Below are 27,802 nucleotides of genomic sequence, written 5' to 3' on the forward strand. Positions count from 1 at the left end.
AATATGTTCCACTTAGATCTTTAAATTAGCTCAGCGCCTGCCTTTGATGAGGCCGACTTGGGAGAGGCGTCCGCCCTCGTGCTCCACTGATCATTGGCCATTGTGGGCCATTTGCTTAATGAACAGTGTGGCCAGCGGCCAGGGGGTGGGGACAGCCAGGCACACCTGCCCATAGGCTGGCGAAGCTGGGTGGCCTTGCCGTCGTGCCATTTGCCTTGGCCCTCGGCTCCGCAGCTGACCCTTCTGGTTGGAGAGGACACTGAGGTCGGCTCAAGCTGTTGCTAATGGCCAGAATAGAAAGGTGGTGCCAGCCACGGATTACGAAGCGCTTCCCGTGTCCCCTGCCAGGCACAGGCTGAGCCCTCTGCAGACGTTGCCTCACTGCCAATTGGAGCAGCCTTAAGAGGTCAAGGCCGTTGTTCTCCCATTTTACGGACACGAGACTGGTTACAGCCACATGTCTCTGACTCAGAAGCCCGTGGAAGTCAGCGGAAGAGGATGGGAGGGAAGGGGGCTGCGGCGGAGGATGAGGTGTGATGCGCTGGAGACTTCCGGCCAGAAACTTCGGAGGCCCCATCTGTCTTCCCTTTTGTTTTGTGGACTCAGGCCTGCATCCTGGGAGCAGGTGCTCTGCAGCCTGAGAACACTCCTTCCCCTCCTGCTCCCCTTCCTCCTTTCTTCCCCCTGCCCCCCTCCCTCCCTCCCCCTGCCCTGACATCCTGCAACCCTCAATTTCCTGCTTTGCCCCCAGATCCCTAAGTGTGGGGGTGCTGCAGAGATCCAGGGAAGGCCTGTGACCCTTTCGGCCTGCAGGGCCTTCCAACAAGGACGCCTCTCTGCCATCTCTAATGTTGCCTTCTAGATGATCCTCAGGTGTCCCGACTCACCCGTGCCTTCCAGAGGTTCTGTTCACTAGCAGAGCTATAGCCCCGGGAAAGTTGTTCTTTACTCCCGTCTTTGTCCCAGGCCTTCCTTCCGGGGTGGGGGAGTGGATTTAGAAGTCATGATTGCAGACCTTTGAGGAGCTCCCAGTCTGGAGCAGCTGTGTGTGTCCCAGGTAGAAAGGGATAGGGTCCTAAGCCGCCGCGGCAGTCCCCAGGTTTGCTCGGATGCCCGGTGTGAGATGTGGGACCCGAGCCGGCCCAGAGCCTGGTGAGGAGGCCCTGAAGGGCAATGACCTCACCTTCCCCAGAACCCCGCCACACCTTACAGGCCCAGCTCGGCTCTCTGTCTGCGAGTGAAGCATTTCCCTGCAGCCAGGGACCTGGCAGGTACCTGCAGGGCCAGTCAGACTGGGTGGGTCCGGTGCCTGAACCAGACCAGCCCCTGGCTGGGCAGCACAAGCCAGAGATGGGCATTGCTGGCTCCACCCTAGGATGATGGTAGGCCCCTTGAGGACAGGGCACGTGCCTTCTCCTCCTAGAGCCCCACAACCCTTGTCCTGCACGGGCCTGCCTGGCGAGACTAGACCATGAATGAGTGAACAGTAGCTATTGTTAACGCGGCTACTAGTCATTCATTTTTCCTTTATTCATTTGCTCATTTACCGTCTACTCTTGCCAGGAAGTTTCTGGTCCAGATTCTTAACATGTAATTATCTCCAGGGCCCGGACTGGGGAGAGACTTAATGAGGTGCCTCGGGCACAAAATTTAAGGAGACCCTCGCTCTCAGGGTCATGGGAGTGCCTGATTATCTCAGCTCCTGAAAATAACCTTGCTGGTAGGTATCGTAATTTCCATTTCAGAGATGAGGAAATGAAGTCAGAGAAAGGCTAATTCATTTCCCCTGGTCACCTGGCTGGGAGATATTTATTCCCAGATCTGTGGGACTCCAGTGCCTTTGTTCTTCCCTCTGAACGGTCCTCAGTTTCCCTGCCTCGCCTGACCTCCCGGGTGGGGCCCCGGCTCGAGGCAGGGAGGGTGAGTTACCGTCGTTTACTTTCCGTGTGTGTTAGCTCTGCTTGGCTCCCTCTCCTGTGTCCTGAGCACAGACTGAGCGCCTAGGGGCCGGTCCTGTCTCCTCTGCTTAGCAGAGGACAGTGAACTCTCAGTGCCTCCGTGTTTATCTGTAAACAGGGACAAAATAATAGTCCCTATTTCGTGGGTTGCCGTGAGCACTTGATGAGAAGGGATATGTAATACGCACAGCACTTGGAACAGTGCCTGCTACGCAGCTTCATGGAATTGTTAGCTGTTAACTTCATAGCTGGGTAACCTGTTGTCACCCCAAGGTAGGTGGGGTCTGCAGTGAGCCCCAAGCCCTCAGCCCACTGAGCCTTCAAGATTCAGTCTCCACCTCCCTCTCAGGAGAGCTGCCCTCCAGGCTAACAGTTCCCAGCCTGTCACCTCAAGGCTTCTGGGATGGCAAGTGCCCCATCAATGCTCCCCCCAGGTGGAATGATGGGGATAAGGTTTGGTCCCCGCCACCCCATTCGCCCTCTGCCTCCAGGCAGGGAGCAGCCTCCCTGGCTCCTTTCAGCTTGAGCTCTCCTGGAACTCACTGGAGCTTTGGAGAGCGAGAATTCACACCTCACTGAAAATTCGTTTCAAACAATTAGCAGGTCTTTATTGGAGGAGCCTTTGAAGTGGGAGCCCAGACCCATCTCCGTGAAGGATTTCCCCCCAAATGACAGGCTGGCAGACGCTGCCACCAGCTTGGCCCTTCCCTGAGTGCCAGGGGCTCCTGGCTCTGGGATGGCACCATGGGGCTCCTGTGCTTCTACTATCGCCCCTCAGTGTCCTCCTGTCTGGCACAGAGGGCTGCTGAGACCGTAGATAATGCGTGGAGCTGGGGTCCCCCTGGGGTGGGGGGTGCTTTATCAAGTCTGTGGGATTTTTCTGTTTCCAAATCTGTCAACCCACAGGCTAGGGCAGCTGAAGCCCTTGACTGTGAACTTGGAGCTCATGCATCCTTGAACAGTGCCTAAAACTGTAATTATCAGTCGAATGAATGTATGGATTCCTCCAATGATTGGCCCTGTGGCTTTAAGCCAGCCTCCATTTCCATGGGCAAACTGGAGGCAGGGTGGGTGAGAGAGGAGTGGGCCGTCTGGTCTCCAGGGCTCTGAGCTAAACCTACTTTTCTTAGAAGGGCTTCTACTGCAGTGGAGTGAAGACTGGGTTCTGACTCTGCCCCCCTTCTACCTACGTGATCTTGAGCCAGGCTGCCAGGTGCATCTCAGTTTCTCCATCTGTAAAATGGGTAAACTTCTGCTTTGGATTCTGTATCTCCCTCTCAGCCCCTCCCCTGCTCACACTCTGTCTCTCTCGGTCTCTCAAAATTGAATAGACGTGAAAAAAAAATTTTTTTTTAATGGGTAAACGAATCTCTATGTTGCAGAGCAAGTGTACAGATTAAATGAAGTCATACCTGGAAAGTGCCAGGCCCGATAAGTGCTCGCGATTGATCGGCTACAGCCTATGCCCCTTACCGTGACTTTTCTGACCTCTTCCTCCACAGCCAAAGTAGCCTGTTCGTTAGCTATGGCGGGAAGGGCCCTTTCTGCATCATCCTAACCCCGCAGAACTGAGGCGGGGAGAAGGGGGGCAGGGAGAGCCAGGAAGGATGGGAGCTGAAAGGATCCTATCCCCACGCTCCTGCCCCACGAGGCAGCCCCCAGCCTGGGCCTCCAGGCTGCTGTTTGATTCCCTTTCTTTGACATTCCATCCATCATCATAATTGCTTCTCCCGAAAAATGAATTTGTAGTTGATTTCTTCAAAAGAGGGAATCAGCCAACAGATAAAAAGGTTGTTTTATTTAATTTGCATGAAGAGGCCGCCTGCTGCCCCCCAGCTGTGCCAGCTGGGCTGTGGGGAGGGGGCCTGGCGGCAGGTACTGTGTTTACAGAGGTAGGCACGGCTGTTCCCCGGCTCAGGACCTCCCTCCCAGGTTGTGGAGATCCTGGCCCCAGAGGGGGGGGTCTTTGGTGTCCCCGCTGGGCTGAAATCATTCTATCCCAAGAGACCTGCACCTGCCCCACACCTGTCATTGCTGGGGCAGGACGAGGCTTCTAGCTCTGAGGGCCGAGGGTCACGAAGCCAGATGCTCCTGAGGGCAAAACTCGGGACATCAGGGGCTCTATTAGGCCAGGGTCTAATACACATGCCAGATATCACTAAGTTTTCTCAGGAGGAAGGGGCATTTAAATGGCACGTATGGGGTACCTGGAGGGCATAGTTGGTTAAGCATCTGACTTTGGCTCAGGTCATGATCTCACAGTTTGTGAGTTTGAGCCCCATGTCAGGCTTTGTGCTGACAGCTAGGAGCCTGGAGCCTGCTTTGGATTCTGTGCGCCGCCCCCCCCCGCCCCGTCCCTCCCCTACTTGTGCACTCTCTCTCTCTCTCTCTCTCAAAAGTAAATAAACATTTAAAAAAATAATAAATTGCATGTATGTTTGGGTCAAATTGAGAACTCCAGATTCCTCTGTGAGATATATTTCACCCAAGGGTGTTGTGTTTCCTCTCAGTTTAGCAAACATTTGATGATGCTCCCGTGCTCCAGAGCATGGCTGATTCTCTCCAGAAGGTTCTCTTGTGGTCAATGTGAGCCCTGTCTTTAGGAGAAATTCTTGGCAGGGGCGAGGGTTAATGGACAAGGCAAAGCATAGCCGGGGGTAAGAGTGGGACCAGACAGGGAAGGCCTACTGAAGAGATGCCTCAAAGGTTGAGTGATATCCAGGGAGGTTGGCACCAAGGTTTCCTGGGGCAGAATTCAGCAGAGCTCCTCTCCTTGTCCAACATCTGGAGAAAGTGCCAAATACTTAGACGGTTCTCCACCAAGACGCTTCAAAGATTCAGAGGCTTAGGTACGCCACGGATGGGGGTGGGGTGGAGTGTGCGTATAATTTGTTGTTGAAACCTGGACGCTTCTGCACGTGAAAATGGGCTGTATTCATAATTACTCCAGGACAACAGGTGTAACTGAGACTGTCCCTGGCAAAGCAAATGTGTGTCTTCAGGTCGACCGTGTGCCAGATGCACTGGGGACTTAGGCCAGCAGGGCGTGCTCCCAAGAACTGCCAAAAAGAGCATCGGACATTTCTGGATAGAATGACAGGGCATCCGTGGGGCGACCAGGGCCACAGAATGGAGGTGGGGCAGTAGCTGGGAGACTGCAGTTGGCGGGGGTGGGGGGTGGGGGGGTAGGTTTCATCCCCTGGGGCTGCTGCTTAGGGCAAGCCTCATACCCTCTCTAGGCCGGTGTTTCCTCTCCAGGAGTTGCTGAATGTGAGAGGGTCTCACATGTTTCTTACATCTGTAATTGCCTTGCTCCTTCATTTGTCCCCTTTCTTACTGCGTGTGCTCCTGCCTGTCACATAAGTCTATGAGGACAGAGGCCTTGTGCGTCTTACTCGCTGCGATGTGCACAGCTTCTAGAACAGTCTAGCGGGGGTAGACACTCCGCAAGTGGGATGCGGTCATGGGGGGGTCTGCGAGGGGCCTCGCTTGCACACGCTTCCGGGTACGGCAAGGATGACCGCGCCGGGATGGCCCGCGACGGCTTTGGTAGAGGCTGGTGGCGCAGGTTCTTCTCCAGGAGTTCCTGCTTGGTCTCTGCTCTTGTGTTTTTGTCCCCTTTTCTGAGTCACATGGAATTCTTCTACCCCTGACCACCCCCTACCCCCCATCTGTAAGAAGAAGTGACATTCCGGGCACAGAATCCTCGTTGCAATTATTAGGGTTTTTTTTAGAAGATTGCAATTTTTTAAAAACTTTTTTTAACGTTTTAATTTATTTTTGAGAGAGAGAGAGAGAGAGAGAGAGAGGGAGAGGGGTGGAGAGAGCAGGAGACATAATCTGAAGCAGGCTCCAGGCTCCATGCTGTCAGCACAGAGCCCGACGTGGGGCTCAAACCCGTGAACTGTGAGATCATGACCTGAGCCGAAGTCCGACGCTTAACGACGGAGCCACCCAGGTGCCCCAGAAGATTGCAGTTTTTTAAGTTGATGTACTTATCTTGAGAGAGACACAGCACGAGAGGGAGAGGCGCAGAAAGAAAGAGGATACTTTCTCCGTGCTGCCAGCTGTGGAGCCCAACACGGGGCTCGATCCCAGAAACTCTGAGATCATGACCGCCAGAAGGGAGACGCTTAACCGACTGAGCCCCCCGGGCGCCCCACCCCCCGCCCCCGTTTGCAATTGTTAAGGCAGGTGTGGGGGTGGGATGGGGCAAGGGGCTCCCTGGCTTTATGAAGATGGCAGTCATTACCTTAAAAAGCATTATGAACAGCAACTATGGCTGACGGAGGTAGGGGTGGTGCTACATCTTTTCTTCTTCCGAGAGGGGTGGGTGCGAACTCCCACCGGAGACACTGCGTCCGACCGTCTGAGTCGCTCCTCCTGCCCGTCTTCCCTCCCATGTGGACTCTCTGTTCTCCATGTGGCTGTGGTTGTGTCTGTGGTTGTGCCTCGTCTGAGCTGGGATGGAGCTGCCGCGTGTCTCATGGCCCCTGCTTGGCTACGAGCAGGAGTGGTTTGTCCTCGCCTGGCAAACGCACAAAGCCAAGGGCAGGATCTTTTCCGTGGTTTCGTTGGGGGAGACTTTCTTCCTTGGTAGCTCCTTGTTGTGACTGTGAACGTCGCCACTTGGGTCACGTTCTCCCTTGGGGGGGGGGGTGTGCCTCCCCCACAGGCTCCCCTCACAGGTGCACGATCAGCGTTTCATGCCCCCCTCGTGTGTGCGCTGTGTGTTACAGGGACGCCTGGCCTTGACGGCCACTGGCAGCAACATGCCAGGCAGGTGACATGCCAGTAGGGGCGTATTTGGCTCCTGTAGCCACGTGCGGGAAGGCGGGGTTGGCTTAACCTTAGGGGCAGCCAGAAGCCTTAGGGACAGCCAGAATCTCTCTGCCCTCCCCTCTCCCCTGCCATCTTGCGCTGGCTCCCATCCCGCTCTTCTGAGTCAACTTTATTCTCTCAGGTTGGCTTCTCCACGAGGTCAGAACCCTAGCTTCTGGAAACTCCAGGCTTCTGTTCATTAGCGTGTTATGTCAGGAGAAAAAACTGCCTTTTCTCCTCACCTCCCATTTGAAAGACCCCAGGAAAGGATGCAGTTGGCTAAGCTTGGGTTGGCTGCTGACCCCTCAAGCAGTTACTCTTCAGGTCAGAGGACAGCAGTCCCCATTCGGAGACAGGCCACGAGTGGGGTGGGGGCTACATGGAGGATGGCTGTCCTAAAAGAGGAGGCAGGTGGGGGTGACGTAGACCTGGCTGCTGGGAGAATGGGGTGAGGCGGGCGAAATTATTCCAGTTTGTGACTGACACAGGAGGACCGTTTCTCATCTCCCGGCCTTTCCGCAGGAAGAACTTCGAGAGTCAGTCCCAGGCTAAAAACACATTTCTCCAATGAACAGAAATGCAGGCACCACGGAGCTCCTGACTGACATGATCAATTCCTTCCCTGGCAGCAGCAAGCCCCGGTTTTACTGTTTAATCACTTCCAAACCCTGCTTCGTGGCCAGTGATGCAGCTCAGGGCTTTGGGGGGGCTGGAGTGGGCAATGCTCTTTCTGGGAAAGGAAAACAGTGCAGTGCGTAGCCCCGTTGTCTGGCACAGAACGGGTCTCGTCTCCCCATCCTCGCCCTCCGCCTGGTCTGGGCTAGAGGCAGCCACGGAGGACCCAGGAGGTGGTGCCCACCACTTTCCACTTCACGGGGCCACCCTCTGCTTCCTGCCCTGTCCTCCAGTCTCAGCCAGCACCCTCTGCCTCCACACTGCCTGCCGTGCAGTTCTAGATTGTCCTGTGCGCCTGCTCTTCTCTCCTTCCAGTCCATGTTACTTACTAGTAAAAGAATGTGTATACACTTGGAAGGCCTGCGGGGACATTAGGTTGGCAGAGGGCAGAGGTGTCTTTTGGAGACCACTCAATGCAGCATGACAAGCCTTTATCTGAGGGCCCTCCAAGTTGACTGCATAAGGGCGTTGTCCTCCAGCCGGGTTAGTTCATGGGTGTAGTGGCCCCTGGGTGGCAATGAATAGCTATGGAACTTGGCTGGTCATTATAAACCTGAAGTGATAGCACTTGGAAGGGGCTGCTTTGGAGAACCCCTCCCTCCCTTCCCTCCTTTCCTCCCTTCCGTCCTTCCTTCCTTCCTTCCTCCCTCCCTCCCTCCCTCCCTCCCTTCCATTTCTTCCTTCCTTCTGTCCTTCCTTCCTTCTTTCTTTCCTTCCATTCCTTCCTTCCACTCCTTCCTTCCTTCCTTCCTTCCTTCCTTCCTTCCTCCACTCCTTTGCCCCCTCCCTCTTCCCCCCTTCTGCCCTCCCCCTCTCTCTTCCCCTCCTCCTCCTTCTCTCTCCCTCCCTCCCTTCCTTCTTTCTTCCCTTCCTCAGACTCCGTGGGACTGTCCTCCAAGGAACTGGGCCTCGATCATCTCTGCTCCCCACCTCTACCCCAACTGTAATCATGTAAGGATGTGAAGGGTAGGGCATGTCTCGGGTCCTTTTTCCCCACCAAGATTTCTGTTTCATTGAGTCACAACCAACTCAGACGGAGTTTATCAGTGAGGCCTGAGACAGTCCTCTCGCGATGAGGAATAACTCACAAGGTCTGATAACGTCTGTATCTTCTAGCATCCACTTTAGGATCTCAAAACTGAGTCCGGTTCTGTCTGTGCACGCCGAGTGGAGCAAGATAGCACCCTCCACCCTCTAGAGTCCCTGCTTGCATTAACGTGGCAACTGATGTCCTTAGCCTCCTGGGGAGCTGATTCATACTGGGCTTGTTGAGCACTTGAGGGCGCGTCACTAAGCTGTGTCCCCATCCTGCCCTGTGCTCTAGGAATGTGGCTTCAGTGTACTCCCGGGACAGTTCATCTTTTTAGAGTTAGTCCATTGTTCGAGCTCGCTCACATTCTTCCATCCGATTCACAGTGCGACGCCTCTGGCTTTGTGACATGCCCCTCACCTGGTGACAGGATGGGGGAGAAACAGAAAGTCCCCCCTTAGGTGTCTCAGGCTAGTTATATTGTTCAGTATAACACTTGCAGGGAAGGTATAGAGAGGGGAAGCAATAGGGGTGCACAGGACGCTTACTGACAAAGCAGCACTTCCTCTCTCCTTTGACTTCCTGCTCGTGCACACACTCCCTCCACTGGGAATCCTGCTGCTTCGTGCACTCCTGACCCAAGGCCCTGTCTGCTCTCTCACCCGGTCTGTGCATTCTGACTCTGCCCTGCCCTCCACACTGGCATGGTCGTCTCTTGCAAGCACACAAGTGGTACGAAAGCAAGGCTCTTTTACCCTGGGCCAGAGTCTGTATCCAGCCTGTAGGGCTGCCCCTCCGCTCCCTTCCTGGCACTGCCCCGGGCTTGGGGGAGCCTTCCTTTCCTGGTGCGCAACCTGAACACATGTCCACAAGGCCTTTCTGCTTGCCCTGCCTCAGGGCCTCTGCTCTCCTGCTTGCAGACTCCCAGGACATTGATTGCTCTCTTTTCCCAGCCACCCAAACACTTTTCTGACTCTCACCTTCTACCTTCCTGAGCCCGCGGGGTTTTTTTCCTGCCCCTGCCGTGATGGCTGTTTCAGTTCTTGAACAAGCTGATAATGTCTGTATCTTCCAGCATCAACTTTTGGGTCTCAAAACTGAGTCCAGTTCTGTCCGTGCACACAAAGTGGAGCGAGATAACACCTGCCTTCTAGAGTCCCTGCTGCCATTAAAACAGCAGCTGATGTCCTGTCTCAGGGGGTTCACAGAGCTCTTCCCTCTGACGGAATGTTCTTCCATCCATTCATCTCGACTAGCCCTTGTCCTTTGGGTCTCAACGCAAATGTCATGTCTTCAGAGAAAGCCTTCCTCCACCTCCATTCCTGGCTATTTTTTCTTTCAGAGAATGTCACAGACTGTGAGTCTGGAGTTCTCTCTTGTCCAGCAAGAGCACGGATGCCGAATTGAATACGAGAGAGGCTAATGTCCAGGAGGAAACAAGAGCCCCTGAACAGGGGTTTCATCTCCGTATTTTGAGCGCTCAAGATCTTACACACGTGGTGAACGTGAGGAAAACAATCAGACAGTAATTATTAACATTTGTGTTTAAGAAGCAAAGAGTCTGGGAGGCAAATAGATTTTGTGATCACAGCACAATAGGATATAGGCGTCAAATGGAAAGTAATTTCCTGCAGGTGATATAACAAGTTATTTGTGGTCCCATTATAATATCTCGCTAGCTCACCTCGGGCACTTTTGCCCTGTGGTGTCAGCTTTCCGCCCTAAGCTTGTTCCTAACCCATTTATATAACTATAAGGAATTCTTGAACCTATTTCCCCACAAGAGAATTTATTACAAATTGTAACTACACGTGAAAGCTGCAGAGGCAACAGATCTGACCCAGTGCCACGCCGATGCCCCGCAGCCTCTCCTATCGTGCTAAGCTGCATGTGTGCACCACACACTGAATGGGGGGGGGGGGAGCAGAACAGGAGTCCAGCGGTCTGTCACCCAGCAAAAACTTGCAAAGTGTCTCCTCCTCGGCATCACTCTGTCCCCAGAGCTCCGACCCTACGGCAGCCACCGCTTCTCTCTTCTCCCTCCTCTTGGGCTGTCATTCTCCTGCCTCCCCTTCCTGGCTCCTGCACCTCCTTTTTTTCTCTTCCTTATCTGGAACCTTCCCTTCAAGGTCTTGATTTCCCTAGCTTATTTAGAGTAACTTGACCCTACATACACATAGGTATATTTGATGCCCACTACTGTATTGCAAGTTCCACGACACTCACGTGTCTTCACAGATGCTTTATTTGCCACTGTATACCCAGTGTCTAACATGGTGCCTGGCGCATAGTAGGGGGGGGGTCCATAAATACTGAGAAAATGAATGAATACCACATTTCTCTAAAGAAACTTATTATTGATTTCACGTTGAATGTCCAGAGCCCCTGGATATCTAATCCTGGGCACTCATCTACCTGGCTAGAAAGTCACTGTGGCTTAATAAGAAAGATATTTGTTCTTTGTACCCAGTGCCTAGCAGAGAGTTCCTATAAGCTCTTGAAATTTCTTGAGTGGTAAGGGTGATACAGGAGCATCTTTTGGTATAACAAGGTGCCTCTTGGTGGACCTACATAGCTTCAGGATGGGGACTGGTTGCCAGAAAGATTAAACCTTTATTAGAGTCTTAGAGCTTTCAGTCCCACCTCCCAACCTCCTGGGAAGGGAGAGGGGCTGGAGATTGAGTTCAATCGCCAATGGCCAGTGATTCAGTTAATCATGCCCACATAACGAGTCTTCCATGAAACCCCCAATGATGAGGTTGACAAGAAAGTCCAGATTGGTGAACGCATTGGGTGCTGGGAGAATGGTATGCCCAGGAAGAGCATGGCAGCTCCCTCCCCTCCCCTGTACCTTGCCCAGTGTGGCTCTTCCATTTGGCTGTTCCTGAGTTGTAGTCTTTGTAATGAACCAGTAAATGTAAGTAACCGGTTCTCCTCAGTTCTCCAAGCCATTCTAGCAAATTATGGCACCTGAGCGGGGGGGTTGTGGGAATGCCCAATTTATCGCCAATGGGTTAAAAGTTCAGGTGGCCTAGGACTTGGAACTGTCATCTGAAGTGGAGACAGCCTTGTGGGACGGAGCCCTTATCCTGTAGCGTCTGTACTAACTCTGGGTAGTTACTGCCAGAACTGCACTGAATTGTGGGAGATCGGTTGGCATTGGAGAATCAGAGAACGGGTTGGGTAGAGAAGAAACTCTTCAGAATCACCATAGACCTTGGGCACATTTTGTGGTCTTCATCTCCCGGGGCAGACAGGAGCATTCAGCACTCTCAACCTCATTTGGATTACAGTCAGGGGGTCCTCTGAATCCAGGATGAGCTGGAGCGCCTGCGGCAGCTCTGGGTCTGGGGAAGACCACCTCCCCTCCCTCAGCCCCTCCCCCACCTTCTCTCCCTGGCCCTGCCCCCACACCCGGTAAAGATGAGAGTGACTGAACAAGCATGAAAGATATGGAAACTTCCCTCCTGAATGATCACGCTAATGGTAAATTGATGGGATTGAATACATTCAAGTCGGAAATGATCCAAATATATGCTAATGAAGCTGAATATGCATTATTTAGACTAAAACAAACTAACCGCGAGTCAGGAAATAAAGTAGGTGAATTATTAGTTTGGCAACTCAAAGAATCGGGGAACTCAAGCACCGTTCCAGAGACAGGCAGAGGCAGGCAGGAAAATGTGGTTAATGAATTCTAAACCAATTAACCGCAAATTGATGGTGTGCTCTGAGACCCGCCACCCCCGACTCCCTCGGATTGCTTTCTGGAAATTCAAAAGGAAAACGCTGTTGCCGTGCGCTTTTCTTGTTCTCACTTCCTAAGTGTGCTCTCCTGGCAACTTGAGTCTCGGGGAAAAAATATTAAAAACTACAAACAGATCCCAGACACGGGAATGGGGCTATTTTGGCCACAGGGAGAGATAAATAATGCAAAGAGGAACCTCTCTATTCTTCTTTGTCAAAGGGAATCATCCTCAGACTGAAGAGAGGAAAGCGAGCCTTGATGGGAGGGAGCTAAAAGCCTGAGATGGGTGAAGAAAATACGAGAACATACTGTGCTTGTCGGGACCAGAACAACTCAACTGTCCTGGCTGAATTCTGCCCCAGGGCACAGAAGATCACAGATGAGGTCCCCATGAGACTGACGAGTCACTAGGAAGGGGTTAGAACCCAGGAGGTGGCATAGTGCTTTCCAAAGATAGAGTCTGTACATTCCAAGGCATTTGATGGTGATCATAGAAAAATCTCAGGTTCGGTTCATAAAATGTTACAGTTTCCGAGTTACAGTTACCGAGATCTTAGGAAAAGTAAGTAGTGATCAGTTGGAGCCAGCATGGGTTCACCATGAACTAGATCTTTGCTGAAAGGGCACCTTTGTTGATGAATGCTTTCCTGGTCTCTCTATAGAAACAGTCCTGCCCCTCCCCCACTTTCCCCATTCCCATCCCCACATATATATGTACTTGCTATTTCCTTCTCCTCCCGCTGGACCATAAGCTCCACAAGGACTGGGACTTTGCCTGGTACATGGTGAAGGGTCAGTACATATCTGTTGAATGAGTGAGACTTCCCCCTCATTTCGCATTCACCAAATATGGCCAGGCCTTCAAGGAAGACCTGTCCCTCCCTCCCTCCCTATCCACTCACAGACAGAGACACTGGAAATGAGAACCCGAGAGCAGTTCTGGGCCCTTACTGCTCAGGTCTTGACCCCTAAGGCATATATCCCTGCCCACTTGGAAGTAGGGCCCAGTGGACTTGGAATACTCAGATTAGCATTTTTTTTTCCTTTTTAAAATGTGTATCTATTCATTTTTGAGAGAGAGTGTGTGCATGCAGGGAGAAACAGAATCCCAACTGATAGCGTGGAGCCCGATGCGGGGCTTGATCCCATGAACCATGAGATCACAACCCAAGCCAAAATCAAGAGTCATCTGCTTAACCGACTGAGCCACCCAGGCACCCCTACTCAGATTAACAATTTCCCATCCCACAGTGGGGTGTCCGGAGGGGGCAGAGGAGGGCCAGAAGCCCCAGTGGAAGCTCCTGCTTCCTCTGGGAGAAAGCAGAAGCACGAGGGGAGGAGTCGCTGTGGCCCCTCCACACAGTCAGGACTCACCTCCTCTACTCAGTCGCGGAAACGGAGGAGAAGGTATGGCTGGTGAGCTCTGACTCTCAGTCCTGTGCCCCTTGTCCTATACTTGGCTGCCTCTGAACTTGGAAGTAATGTGGGAGAAAAGTGTAAGACACACGAAGGCCTTCTGCCTTGACCCAGCCAAAGCACGCGGAGACAGATGTTTGACCTTTGATCACGGTGTCGTCACTCGGTTGTCTGTGGGTGGGTTCACCGGCTTGCAGGTGAACCGTGGGAAAACACGTAATAATAAGGGAAACGATGGGGTAAAATAATCAGATTGATAGCCTATCAGTAATAGCATCTCTCTTAGACACCTACTGTTGGGAGCTACGTAGATCTCTTTAGGTCCACATTGTGTTCTTCGCAACAAGGCAACATCCCCCCACCAGCAGTCCATTCAGGCAGCACGCCTGAAGGGGAGCAGTGGCCACATTGATGCAAATACAGTCATGAGTGGCTCGCTGCAATACCTCCGGACTGAGAGGTCTGACAACCTTGAGTAAAGTCAGCTCACCCGGCAGAGAGGTGGGGGAACAGCACTGGCGGCGGAGGGGCCGCCCCCCAAAATCAAGCCCCAGAAGCTGCTGGGCTTAGTCGCTTCGGCCTGTGCCGGCTGCCAGACTGTTTAGAAAGCAAATAGCTCAGCCTGCTCGGTGACAAACCGTGTTAGTGTAGGCTTTGTTCTCTATTCCCACACAAAAAAGATAGCTCAGATAGAAACAATGTAACAGACTGCGGAATGAATGGTAAATGTGTTTCTACATATTGGACGGGATTGTAACCGAATCAGCTGACGCTAAGTGTGCTGTTTGGCACGTTTTGGTGATTAGTGTTAGCAGTGATTTGGGGATCTCCGTGACCTCTTCCCCCCTCCGTTATCCCAGTACGTTCATTTCGCATAGATTTATGTGCCAGGCACCGGGCTAGCCATGCAATGGTGAGCACACAGACGTGGTGCCTGGCCTCAGGGTGTTCACAGGCAGGCGCTGCCTGCAGGTAGGTGTACCTGCAAGGGTGACCAGATGTACCTGCCTCTCTTCTTCAAAAACATTCAGAATGAAAAGAAAAGGAGAGTGCCTTTAGGAAGGGGGAGTGGGTAGATGCAAAGTGGCAGTTTGGGAAACAGTATGCATCTTCTTTTAGCCAAGAAACTTCTTTTAAAAATTTTTTTTCAGTTTATTTATTTTGAGAAAGAGTGCGTGTGAGTGGAGGAGGGTCAGAGAGAGAGAGAGAGAGAGAGAGAGAGACAGGGAGAGAGAGAATCAGAAGCAGGCTCTGCACTGTCAGCACAGAGCCCGACGTGGGGCTTGAACTCCCAAACGGTGAGATCACAATCTAAGCCAAAACCAAGAGTCGGAAGCTTAACCGACTGAGCCACTCAGGCTCCCCTAAGCCAAGAAACTTCTTAATGCCTCTGGCCATTAAGTGGTCACCATGGTTGCTGAACCTTTGTTGGAAAGAAAGACCCTGGGAATGTTGCCTCCATGTGCTCTGACTCTGACCCCAGGAAGGAAAGGACATGAGCTCCAAGTGTCTCTGGTACCAATGGATAAAGAAAAGCAAGGAAGGCTTCAGGAGTGCTCGGGTGTCTTCTAACCCCTTCCCGTGGTGGAGGAGGGGACAGTGATATAATCCAAGACCCAAGGGCCAGAGCAGACCACAAACTTCACTTGTTTAGGAGTGGCATTGACCGAGCTTCTAGAGATTGGGCACCACCCAAAACCCAGGGTCAGCTTTCTATACCTGCTAAAAATGAAAACAAGAATTAGATTATCATATAGAAACTATTATCAGTCAAATTAGAGTGAAGGTCGATCATGAGAAATTGTCAGCATCAGGAATTCACAGTCCATGGGCCTTCTGTGCCCCGGAGAAGGAGGGAGGAACCCACTGAGAGGTCAGTAGGTATGTGGGATGTTGGCTCCCAAGGAAGTCCCAAGCATAGAACAGGTTCGTCCAGGAAAGGGAGAGAGTGATGAATCCAGGCTGTCCCAGCAAGCATCGATGTCTGAGATGGGTCCTGTCTCAGGGGGATAGAGAGGGAGGAGAAGGCTGGCAGAAGGGTTGATGCAGAAATTCTGGATGATCCAACTGGGACAAGACAGGATGAATATGAGATGGGCAGCCCACTCCTGAGATATGGGGGCTGGCAAGACCAGGGTCAGCAAGTTGGGCTTCAGCGGGTCAGCTGGGGAACAGGCAGGGCTCCTTGTCAAATGCCAAAGACACAGCATCTGAGACCCTGAGAGAAGGGGATGCACAGTCTGTCTATGGGAGTGAGATGGAGAAGCTCTCATCTGGTCCCAATGACCAGGAAGATGGCCTCTCCTCCAGATGTCTCAGCCGTCCTGCATATGGCAAAGGGAAACACTCTTCTCTCGAGTCCAGAACAATCATTTGCAGAGTGCCAGCTTTGTGCTGGACATTGAAGACAGAGTGGGGAACCAAACAGTCATTGTCATGTCCCCGTGATCCTTGCAGTCTTGTAAGGGAGATAGACAACCAGTAAGTAAATACATACGTGGATGAGCACACCATGTATTAAGTACTGTGAAGGAACAAACAGGACCCACCATGAGGAAGAACACGGTGATGAAACCTCAGAGAAGGGAGTCAGAGAAAGCTCTCTGAGGAGGGTGAGGTTTTGAGCTAGAGCCTCTCTCTAGCGGGGATGGGAGCCGAGATGGAGCATATTTGACCAATGAGGGCAGGCAGGTGTCTCCGTTTTGATTCAGTCTTGCTCCTTATTGACTTTTCTCCGTGTATCCTGCATTTATTGAGTCATCTCAAGAACATGCTTGCGGAAACTTGTGACAGGTACCTGGAGTCCCAACAGCTGGGTGGAGGGGAGACCCTGCTGAACCGGCTCAACCAACCACTTGGGACTGACCAGAAGGGCAGGCCCCATGCCTAGAAGGACCTCATTCTTGGCAGTCTGCTGTGCACATCCAAGCCACGACAAAGATACAGGGTCAGCAAGCATGTCACGTGTTCACGCTCCATTCTTCCTGGTTCTACGGCCTGGATGGTTGGCTGAGCTTGGGTTTGGAGAGAAGGGTGGGTCTCAAGAGGTAGGCTTTGAAGAGAAAGCTCCTAGTTCCTGTCATTCCCTTGGATGGTGATAGTGGAGTTGCTCAGAAATCAGGTGTACCCCCACCTCCGTAAAGCCTCCACTCACACCATCCCTGGCCTGGAGCTCCCTGGACCCTTGGCCCATGTGGTCAGGTGCGCAGAAATGTCAAGGCTTTCAGTAGGGATGGGGAGCACCCCTGGAATTTCTGGCCAGTGGATTTACATGTGCATCTTGTCAAGCATGTGTGATGGAGAAGGAACACAAAACTTGCAAGCCATGGGTTGCCACTAACTTTCTCTGTGACCCTGGACAATTTCTTTGCTTTTATCGGCCTCCGTTTCCCTACCCGTGAATTGAGTTAGGCCTGGATGGCTTCTAGCTCTGACACGTGGGATTTATGATTCCACAAGGTCAAGAGATTTAGGAGGTCAAGCGAGGCAGCTCATGGCAGCACAGTGTAAAAACCAACTGGTCACCGGGCATGGCTGTGTGAGTTGAAAATAGGTCTGTGTTTACCTGCAGACCTGAAGGAGGAGACACATGCCTATCACCAAGCTCCAGAAGCTTAGGTCAGAAGGCCATCTGGACAGCGGGCCTCCAAGAAGGCCCCACAGTAATCCTTGCATCCTGGTGTTCATGCCCTTATGCATTCCTTTCCCACATTGTATCAGGGATGCCCTGTGAGACCAATAAAATGTGGTGGTCCCAATAGTCTGTGACTCCTAAGGCGAGGCCATAAAACACATTGTCGCTTTTATTTTGCTCTCTGGGACCACTCCTTCTTGAGAAACCATAGCCTGGGGACACTTGAGCAAGCCCCATGGGGGATCCATATGGTGAGGAACTGAGGCCCCATGCCAGCAGCCAGCACCAACTTGCCTGCCCCATGAGTGTGCCGTGTTGGGTCTTCGGGCCTCCATCAAGCGTTCAGATGACTTGGCTGACATCCGGACTACAGCTCACGCAAGAACCTTAGCCAGAATCATGCAACTAAATTGCTTCTGAATTCCTAACTCATCGAAACTGTGTGAGATCATACTGATTGTTGTTTTAAGTTGCCGAGTTTTGGGGAATATTTCTTACACGGCAATAAATATCGAATACACCCTCCCTTGTAGCCCAAAACATGTGACTCAAGGGTGGTGCTTCCCAAATTTTGTTTGCTGGGGCTCTGGTCCCAGGAGATGCTCACCAACCAAAAGAACTTAAGAAGGCCTAAAGTAAAGAAGCCTGTTTAGCTTTGTTTAACCTAGAGCCCTCCAAACTCGCATGGCTATGGATACCGTTTTGTGCCTGTATTTCCAGGAATTCGTGCCCCCTGGAATGTTTTCTGGGAACTACTGTTCTAGGACAAATGGAAGGTTTGATGTACTAATGTACTAAAGTACTAATGTGCTGTAATCTTACGTATTTGTTACCTCAGGGTCTATTTGTGTTCTGATTACATCTGAATTCATTCACTGCTCCATCATTTCATCCATCCATTCATTCATCCATCCAGCGACATTCACTGATACCTCATCTCTCCTGGAACCCATTCTATGTACCAGGAGTGCAGAAATGAATCCTACAGCCCCTGCCTTCAAAGGCTCAGTCTAGTGGGGTTTAGCAGGGAGGTTAGAGTGAGGGCTCAGATGTCATAATGCCTGATTCGGAAGCCCAGTTCTGTCCCTTACAAGCTGGATAACCTTGGGCAGGTTTTCTTTACCTCTCTGGTTTAGTTTCTTCATTTGCAAGTTCAAACTAATACTGGTTGTGTCTATCCCACAGGGAATATTTTAAGGAGTAAGTGGCATAACGTAGGTAAAGCACTGATTTGGTTCCTGGCACGTAGTAGGTATTGAATGAACGTGAGCTGTCATCTTTATGTTTATTATTCATTCCCTAAAGTTCAACACAGGTGCATTTCCTCTGGGGAGAATTCTCTGACACCCGTACCCCCCAAGCTGACCAAGGTGCCCCTAGTATCTGCTTCCTTGAGAATATCCTGCCCTTACTTCCATCAGAGCATTTTCCTATTATATAACTGGAGACAGTGAGTGGCCTACTACAGCCAAAGCAGAGACTATAAGGGAATGGGGCTGAAGAGGTGGGTTTGGGGTATCTTTTTTCGCCAGGATGAAGTTTAGGCTAGATTTCTTGGGTGATAGGAAACCAGAGAGGGTTGGGAGAAAGGCTGTGGCTGGGCTCGGCCTGCCATTGGAATGATGTCTCACAAGGCTGTCCCTACACGCACAGGAACAGATGGCTGTACTAAGCCTTGGGCCGGTAGCCTGTGTTTTGGGTGGCAGGCGGTGACCTCATCACTCCTGCCACTCCATGCCGCTGCCATGTTTGTTCAGACACATCTGGAATATACCAAGTAACGCCCTTCTTTGTTCACCTGGGGAGCCACAGTGCAAGGTTTGAGTGATGATAGGGAAGCTGCTTAGGTCTCTGGAGTCTGCATCCCTGAGGTGGGGGGAACTGTGGGCTAGACTGTGGCTGTGGGAGTTCCGTGTCTTGTGCCAGCTGCATTGCACACTCAGAGGGGTTTTGCAGAGAACAGCTGGTAAATTCACTTCAGTATCTGCTTCCCCCAGCCCTTGCCTCCACTCACCTCTACCTTCCCCACCACAAGTGGGTGGCTGCCTCTCCTCCCAGCCACGGCTCTGAAGGAGTCTCGGGGATGACTCCGAGGCCTTCCCGGTCTCCAGAGGCAGTTTCCAACCAGCAGCCTGGCTCGGGGGTGCCCGAACCTCCCTCCCAGCCTGCTGGCTTTGAGCAGGACAGCAGCCATGTGCCAGCAGCTCCCGGGGTTCCAGGCGAGGCCTGGTGCCCCCACCTCTGCCCTCTCTCACTCTCACACGCAATTCCGGAGGCAGAATGCTAGACAATCTCTTCTTCTTTTTAAATCCATGAAATCAGGAACCAGAGGGCAAACTGGGGCTCCGGGTCTCCAATTATCTCTCTCCCCCTACCTCTCGGGGAGCCTATACTCTCCCACTCCGCTTCAAGCAGTCAACAGCCTCTCGGAACCTGTTGAAATCTATTACCGACCTTTGGTCTCATCACCACAAAGGAGTTTTCTGCAGCGCGGAGGTGGATTAAACAGAAATGAATTGGCCGATGGAGACTTTACGACCCTCTCCGTTCTTGCCTCCCACTTTCCCCTTCTCTTTCTTGATCTCACTCTTTATTTTTTGTATATATGCCAGCTGGGCAGAGCTGAGACAAGGTGATGGGGCCTGAGCGGACTGAGGTCACAAATACCTCGACAAATCTGCTTCATTCGTTTTGCAAACTAGGGCACCCGCAGTTCCATGGCACGGGGCCTGTTAGTGCTAAATTCATCGTGTCTGGCAAAAAAGAAAATAAAACAAAATGAAAAGCCCATAAAGTTGAACCATTAAATATTTAGAGCTCGTGATGAACAGCATGTCATAATATTTGTTGACTTGCATTTGCTATTCAATGCATCTTTTCCACTTAAGGCCCCAGTTTGGGGAGGTAGAAGGAGAAAATCAGAAGAATTGGGTTGCGTCAAAAATGAAACGTGGGCTTTAATTTAACCTCAAAAGACAAGTCTGTCTGTGTGCCCTGGGCTGTGTGGCTGTTAGCACTCTTGAATGGGGGTCTTTGCTTCCCCAGAGCCTGTCTCTTGGTGTTCAAACACAGCTCTGTGTGTAATTAGCAGATTCTCTTCAACATTCGACTTAAATTATCAAACGTCAGGACATGACACTTTATTTGTGTATGTTTTCCTTGCTTAGCAATTCAGGTGGTACCTAGGGAAGGGAGATGTGTCTGCTGAGCTCTAGGAAGGAGCTTTTCCTTACAGTTCCTTGTCTCAAAGTCTCCTCTTACAGGTTCTCTTTTTTGGCTTATGACCTCTCTTCACGCAAATTCCCCAGGAGAACCCATGGAACTCAGTTCCTTACCTCATCAGGGGGTGGGTTAATAAGATAGTTTCTTGAGAATGAAAAATGAGTGAATATAAAAACCTAGGGAGTCTGAGAGGTGGGGAGACCCTGGCTCTGGCCTGGGAAACATTAATAGATTCCTTGTCGACAGGCCTGGGGGATCCTGCTCCATAGAAGGGGGTGGCAGGGGAGAAGACAGAAGGAGAGAGAGGGAAGGAAGGAGGAGCACCCAGTGTGTGCATTGCATGCATATTACCAAGTTCAGGTGAGGCACATACCACCATCTCCTCCGTGACCACCCCCCATTCCCACTCTGTGATGCTAACCATCCAGTCCGGAAGTTTACACTGCTCACAGGGCCTGCCTTTCTGTCAGGAGCCCAAAGGGCCAGGGCAGACAGCAGAGCTGGGTCTTCCTAAAGTGGAAGTAGGACCCTAGGAGTGCTTGGGGCTGGCCCTAGGAATCACTGTGGTCTCAGGAATCCACGTGGTCTTCGAGATCTCTGCCCACTGACCAGCCAAATCATTGTGCAATGACCTTGGGAATCAGAGTAGAGATCTGGTGAATCCGAGAGTGCTCAGGGAGCCTGGAGGCAACAGGTCAGGCCTGGGGTTCCTGAGTGGACCAAGCCAGTGTGGACCGAGACTGTGGGCGATGCTTAGGGTTCCTTAGCCAGGCTCCTGCCACACCAGCACTGAACACCCTTTTTCTCCCCGGGGCTACTAGGACCCAAGTGATGTTTTGCTAAGCTGCCCAGAGCTCTGGAGAAGTCCAGACTCCAAAGCTGAGCCCTCCCCATATGTCACCAGGCTCTTATGCCAGGCTTGGCCTATAGTAGTAGTCACACTGACTGCACCTTCAGCAGAACTCCTGCCTCTAGGAGACCGCTGTGCAGGGCCAGGCTGAAGCTGAGCTCCCAATTTCAGCAGGCTTGTTTGTTTCCATACAACATCTGGGGCTTACCGCCACCATCTGGACTTGCTCCCAATCAAAGCCCACTCTCTCAATGGCTGCCAGTACTGTTCTCGACACGAGCCAGCTCACCCTACCAGAATCTGGACAGCTTATGGGAGAAGGGCTCAGAAGGCACGAACTGGCTCTCTCGAGCAGCGTGTCCAGGCCCTGAGGGGCGCTGAGGCAGAGGATACGTAAGCTTGGGGGAAGATGGTTGTGCTGTGTGTGTGCGCGTATACATGCATATGTACAGGCGAGTTCATTTCTGTGAATGCACACGTGTAGCCCAAGTTTGCCTCTGTGTGTGCCTGTGTGTCCATGTCTATGGGTGAGTGTGTCTGATGCACATGTACCTCGGGTGGGCAGGTGTGTATCAGCACAGTGGATGGTAAGAGCCCTAGCCGTGGGGTTGGCCTGCTGGAGCCTCGATTTTGTCATCTGAAAAATAGGAGTGTGATAATGCGAACACTGAGGGTTGTCAGGAGAGTCAAATAGGATAGTGCATACTAATTGCCCGAAAACAGTGTTCCTGGTAGGTTCTCAATACCTACGGAGTTATCTTATTACCCCGAGGATGTGGGTTTGTGTGTGTAGGTCTACATGTGGGTATGTGTTTGTGTATTGATGGTAAGCGTGCCTCTAGGTTTCTGTACATGTCTGGGGAATAAGTCTGTGTGGATGTTTGTATCTGTGTGTTGGCATGCTGTGCCCTGTGCGAGTAGGTGTGTGCACGTGTGCTCTAGAGCCAGGCGCCTACTAAATATTTGTTTTGCTGGGCCCTGGGGAGTGCAGTTGGCAGAGCTGTGAGCGCTGCGTGCAGTGTTTCTGACAGCTCGAGCGTGGCCTCCGAGAAGTGTGAACTTTCTCAGGGTAAACAGTTAATGATACCGCGATGCCAGCACTGACCCCCTTGGCAGGCCTCCTCTCATGCTGGGAGTCATTAGGAGGATTCTGGCTCATGCCTCCCTCCCGCTCCCTCAGCGTGGCATCTGGAGGCCAGGTGAGTGATAGGACAGTGGGGCTCCGCACCCAACCCACACCCCCACCACCTTCCCCCACCTTTCCCTGAAGCTGGCAGGTGCCAGGGAGGAGAAAAACAACTTCTCTCAGCCAATCTCCCCAAGCCTCAGCCATCAGCACCTCGGAGAGCTCCTGATGAATGCATGCGGGGTGGGGCAGTGGGGGGAGGCACATTACCAGCTCCCCCACCCCCTTCATTCCAGGTCAGCCAGGACTGGGGCTGTGGGTCTCCAGCTGCTCCAGGTCTCTGGATCTGGGGAAGCCTTAGTAGGAATGTGTTTACCTGGTTAATTTATGCAAAACCTCACTCTTGTCTGAATTGGGTCATGGCCTCTGGGAACTCCTGAAACCCTGGCATGAAACCTATTTGGTTTCATGAGTCTCATCATGGTCTCATCATGGTTGATGAGAAAACTGGCCCTTGGTCCTCCACCCCAGCAATGCCATCCCTGCCCCTCACCCCCAGTGCTATTTCTGAAATGTGCCCAAGCCACGTGTGCCCGAGACCCTCCTGTCCATGCAGGACTATGACAAGGCTTCACCTTTAATGCAACTGTGTGTGCACATGTATGCACTCATGTGTGGGAGCTCTGAGCCTGTATGTGTCTGTGTGCACACTTGTTTGCATGCGTAGGTCCTAGATGCCGACATATGCCTGAATGGGGGAGCCAGCGCATGTGTGTGCGTGTATGTATATGCATGTGCACGTTACCAGCTGCGTAGACATATGAGTACCCTGTTGTGCCTGTGTCAAAAAAGGGATTTTCCAAAAGCCATTCAAGGGTTGGGATATCCAGGTGCACCCCACATGGGGCTCAGCTCCCCACTAGGTTATCTGCTGAGGGTGAGGGCAAGGTGAACATTGGGATTTATTCTAGAAGCCCATGATATGAAAGAAGCTGAGCTGGAAGAGAGCATCGAAGATGGTTTCATTCTCCTCCCCAATTGACAGGTGAGGAAACTGAGGCCGTGCCAGGAAGTTGGCTTGTGTAGTCTCTAGGGGCAGAGCTGGAGTCCCATCCCATGGTCCTGCTTCCCAGGCAGTGTTCTCCACCTTTGCAGCCCCCTGTCCTTGGAGTGGCCCACTGCTTCTGCCCTGACTCCCTTCCCTCCGAGGCTCCAGCAAATCAGGGGTCAAAAAGTCTATGTTTTTCAGGTTTCCTGTGAGCCAGAGGAAGCCCCCTTGGGTCTCTCCCCTCCCTGCTGCCCCTGTGCCAATCAGCTGAGGTCCCTTTAACAGATGGATCAGGCCTCCCACCCCCCACCCCCTGCTGCTGCTGAAGAGAGAGAACCTTTCCAGACATCCCCTGTCTGTGTTTCATTACAAAGACGCAGCCATATTCCATTAATTCCTCATTTGCTGTGGGCAAAGCGCTGATACGTACATTTTTACCTGGGGTGGTTTTAATCAGTTAATTTAACCAGAAACATTAATAATGTATTTCTTTGCCACTCGACTGCCCATCTGTTGAACAACTTACCTGTTGGAGAGCAATGTCACCTCCCGTGACTCAGAGCCCTCGGCTGCCCAGGAACAAGATGAGATTCTGCATATTTAATGGCTTTGCAGACCAAGGGTGAGGGCTGGGGGTACTGCTCCGTGCCTGGCATGGGCTCCCAGGCTGCAGCGGGCAGCATGGCCTTCCTTTTACTCCAGGCTCCAGAAAAACATCATCTCTCTGCCTTTGATCATCGCTTTGTTGGTAGATTCTGGGTCACGGGAGAGGTTGGATCTCTGCTTACTGTTGAGTGTATGTTGGGAGATGCCAACAGACAGAGCTGAGCTTTTAAGTGCAGCTTAGCTGCTTCCCAGGCAAGCAGCTGCTCCTCCCAAGCCTCAGTTTCCCCGACCACCTCTTGGATCCGTTGGAAAGATTCAGTGGGAAAGTCTGTGTGATCAGGCACAGGGCCAAGCATAGAGCGGGTGCTCCATATAAGGTTTCCTTCCTTGAGTCTAAGTAAGCTCATGGTCCCGAGCATCAGGACCAATCCCAAAAAGGCTGAAAGCCTGAATTACCTTGGGGGAGTCAGGAGTGATGTTCAGAATAAATACCCACCAGGCTGGGAGGGGAGGAGCAGCAGCCAATCAGAGCTTCCTGTGGGGCCGGAGGCTAAGCATATAGTTACTGGGTCATGGAAGGTTCGAGAAGGGGGTGGGAGCTATTGAGGCAGCCGTGCAACTTTAGATGCTTGGGATTGCTGGTTGGCTGAGGAGGTTGGCGGTGGGGCAGCAGGGGGGCCTGCCAGCCATAGGACAGACCCACCACCTGACCTCCCCTACATCTTGGCTTTCCTGGGTTCTCGGCTTTCTCCTCCTTCCTCAGCAACCATGATGCAGCCAGAGCTCTGGGCGTGCTGTCCCACTTCTGAACCTGCATCTCTGGGACTAGTACTCAGCCCGCTCAGGTCTGCGTCCCATCTACCCACGGTGCTGGGGACCCTGAGGGTGGCAAAGCCACTGTGTTCCCTCCTAGTGGGCGGATAAGGACTGGATCCCTGTGAATATCCACTGCCTGACCAGCCAGCTCTTGCCTGCAGCCTGGTGCTGGGAAAACAGGCCTCACCCTCTTACAGAGCCCAGAAGGACACTGACCTCACTCCAAGAAGAAAGAGTGGGCAAATGTAAGGAAGAAGTCGAAGAGGGGTGGGCTGAGGGGGAACACTAGCCCCAGGTGACCGGAGAGATTTGTCCCTGGGAGCCTGGAGGGGCCAGGGCAGGTGGGATACCCTCAGGAACAGCAGGGCCAAGTCCTCAGAACTTTCCTTCTTGCCTCGGTCTGCCCCGATTTCATCAATTCTAAAACACCACTGACTGTAAAATACATAATTTTATGTACTTCCCTAAGAAAGAAAAAAAAATGCCACCAATTAAACTATGACACAGTGCTTTCTTATCATCTATTGCAAACCCATCTCCATTTCATGGATGTTAAAATGCGGAGGGAAAAAAAGTGTGACTTGGAATCAATGAAATATGGTAATTAAAGAAAAAAAAATACAAAACAGTCACTGCTGTTTATCCAGGGCTCTCTGTGCACCAGGCTCTCTGCTGAGGGGCATACCAGCCGCACCTTTGCTGCGTCTTCACAAAGCCTGGAAATCGAGACACCGCTCAGAGAGGCTAAGTAACGTCACAAGGTCACAGACAATCCTGTTAGCAGAGTATCTGACCGTGCTTATGTGCCAGCAAGATCCGCTTCCACATCTGTAGTAAGAACTCGGAGACCCACAGAGCTTGACAGACTTGTCTGAGGTCCTGCAGCCTGTGCGTGGCAGAGCGGCTGGGTTTAAGTGACCACTCTACCGTCCTGTTATCAGCTAGCAGGGGCGGAGCTCAAACCCCGCTCCAGCCACCCCCACACTGTGCTCCCAATCGCTAGCTAGCGGACATGGCCTCTTTTCAAGAGCAGAGGGTGGGTGCCAGAGCGGGTGGTTCTGCATTGGTGTCTCCCTACAGGACTCAGCCTCTCTCTGGCCTCCCAGTGCCCTGGAGGTTTCCCCCTTCCCCTCCCCCCCTCCAATGGGCACTTGCTTCCTCCACTGGCTGGCCAGCCGAGGGTGAGTCCCACCTCTCTGGCCTCCTTCGGATTCCTACCAGCCAGCGGAGCGAGTGGGGGCAGCAGGCAGGCAGAGATGAGGCAGAAACGGGAGAGCTAGAGCTGCTGCCGAAAACTCACAAATTGGTCCCAGAGAGAAATGGAGCCTCTTTTTTGCCCATCAGCTCACTTCCCCAACCATTACCAGGCAAGCAGCATGAGGGCCTTGGCTGGAGCAAAACTCAGGCACGGGCATGGGGAATGGCTTTGGGACAGCCGGAGCTCCCTTTTAGAAGTCAGCCTGGGCTCGGCCTCCCCAGGGAACTGGCCTGGAGTTGGGGAGACTTGCCCCCCTCCGTACCCTCAGGTGGATGGGAGGGCCCAGGCCCACCTGATGCAAGGAGAAGGGGTGGGTGCTAGATGGGCCGAAGGGCCCAAAGTCTATCCCAAGAGCAGACGGCAGCTCCAGAGGATTGGGCATGGCCAAAGGTGGGGCTGACCCAGGGACTGTAAATTCAGGAGCTAGCCTTGTTCCAAGTTTTGGGCAGAGAACAACAGAGAGGGAGAATCAGAGGCCACAGGTGCGTCTATTGTGTCCCAGGCACTGGGCCAAGGGCTTTATATACACCATCTCCTCTCACCTGTTCAGCGGCACCAGTTGATAGGCAGAGGAGGTGAGCTGGTTAGTGGCTGTGAGGGGTGTGAACTGCACTTGGCAAACTGACTCCAGACCACTGTGGTCCTGTCCTTCTGGGGAAACTGAGGCATTCGACAAGTGAGCCAGGCAGGGCAAGATGAGCTCCCGGAGCTGGGGCACACAGCGGCACAGGAGAGCTTCAGGGACTACGGTGCTTCAGCTCCCTGATTCCGCCCAGCGCTGTTCAGCTGTGGTCCTATATGCCTCTGCAGGGTTGAGCGGGGTGTGGCGGCGTGGAGGTGGAGGCAGGGAGACATAGGCCTTGCCTTTGAGAACTGGGAGCCAAGCTGCATCCACTGGGCATCGGCGCTGCAGCCTGCATGCTTCTGCTGCTGGCCAGGGCAGAGCTGGCTGTCCAGCTAGAGGGGGTGTTCAGTCCTTTGCCTTGTGCCACGTGCCTCCCTCCTGAAGATGAGGGTGCTCCCAGCAGCAGGCAGGACCCGGGAGGCCCTGGGTGCTGTGTTTTCCCACTGAACTCTCCAGTCCTCCAGTGCTGGGCTCCCTGGCCGACCCAGCACCTACTGGGAGATGCAGTGTTCAGCTGGCAACAGAGCACAGCAGTGCTAGAGAAAGGAGCAGTGGTTCCTCGAGGCAGCGTGGCTTTCCGAGGCAGGGACTGAGAAAACCTGATGCCGGGGGGAGATGGCCTGCCAGCCGGGGGCCCGTGCACGACCACACTAGCCCCTGCCCACTTGCTGAAATCACCAGGCTCTGTCATGCTCCGCCCCTGCTGTCCTGCTGCCCATTCCATCTGCTTCTACTCATTCTTCAGGGCCCAGGCTAAACATCACCTCCTCCAGGAACCCTACTGGGATTTCTCCTGGCCATTTTTATTCCTGATGCACTCTGTATTTACCACAACAGAGCAGGCATCATCCATCCTGTTAATTATTTAATTCATCCTTTCCCCCTTTAGGGAACACAGGAGAGCAACCCAGGGAGACAATGGACTTATCCATTCTTCTGTTCCCCTACACTAAGAAGGTACCAGTGACC

The 27,802-nt window shown here is 52.6% G+C and overlaps 2 protein-coding genes across 2 annotated transcripts in view; both read left to right on the top strand.

Annotated features, from left to right (window-relative positions):
• Nucleotides 1-27,802, top strand: part of CSF3R (colony stimulating factor 3 receptor) — a 475,591-nt gene that overhangs the window by 107,660 nt on the left and 340,129 nt on the right. The gene's annotated exons all lie outside the window — the stretch shown is intronic.
• GRIK3 (glutamate ionotropic receptor kainate type subunit 3) overlaps nt 1-27,802 on the top strand; it is a 185,856-nt gene that overhangs the window by 89,720 nt on the left and 68,334 nt on the right. The gene's annotated exons all lie outside the window — the stretch shown is intronic.

Source organism: Panthera uncia (assembly GCF_023721935.1).
Source record: "Panthera uncia isolate 11264 chromosome C1 unlocalized genomic scaffold, Puncia_PCG_1.0 HiC_scaffold_4, whole genome shotgun sequence".
NCBI lineage: Eukaryota > Metazoa > Chordata > Mammalia > Carnivora > Felidae > Panthera > Panthera uncia.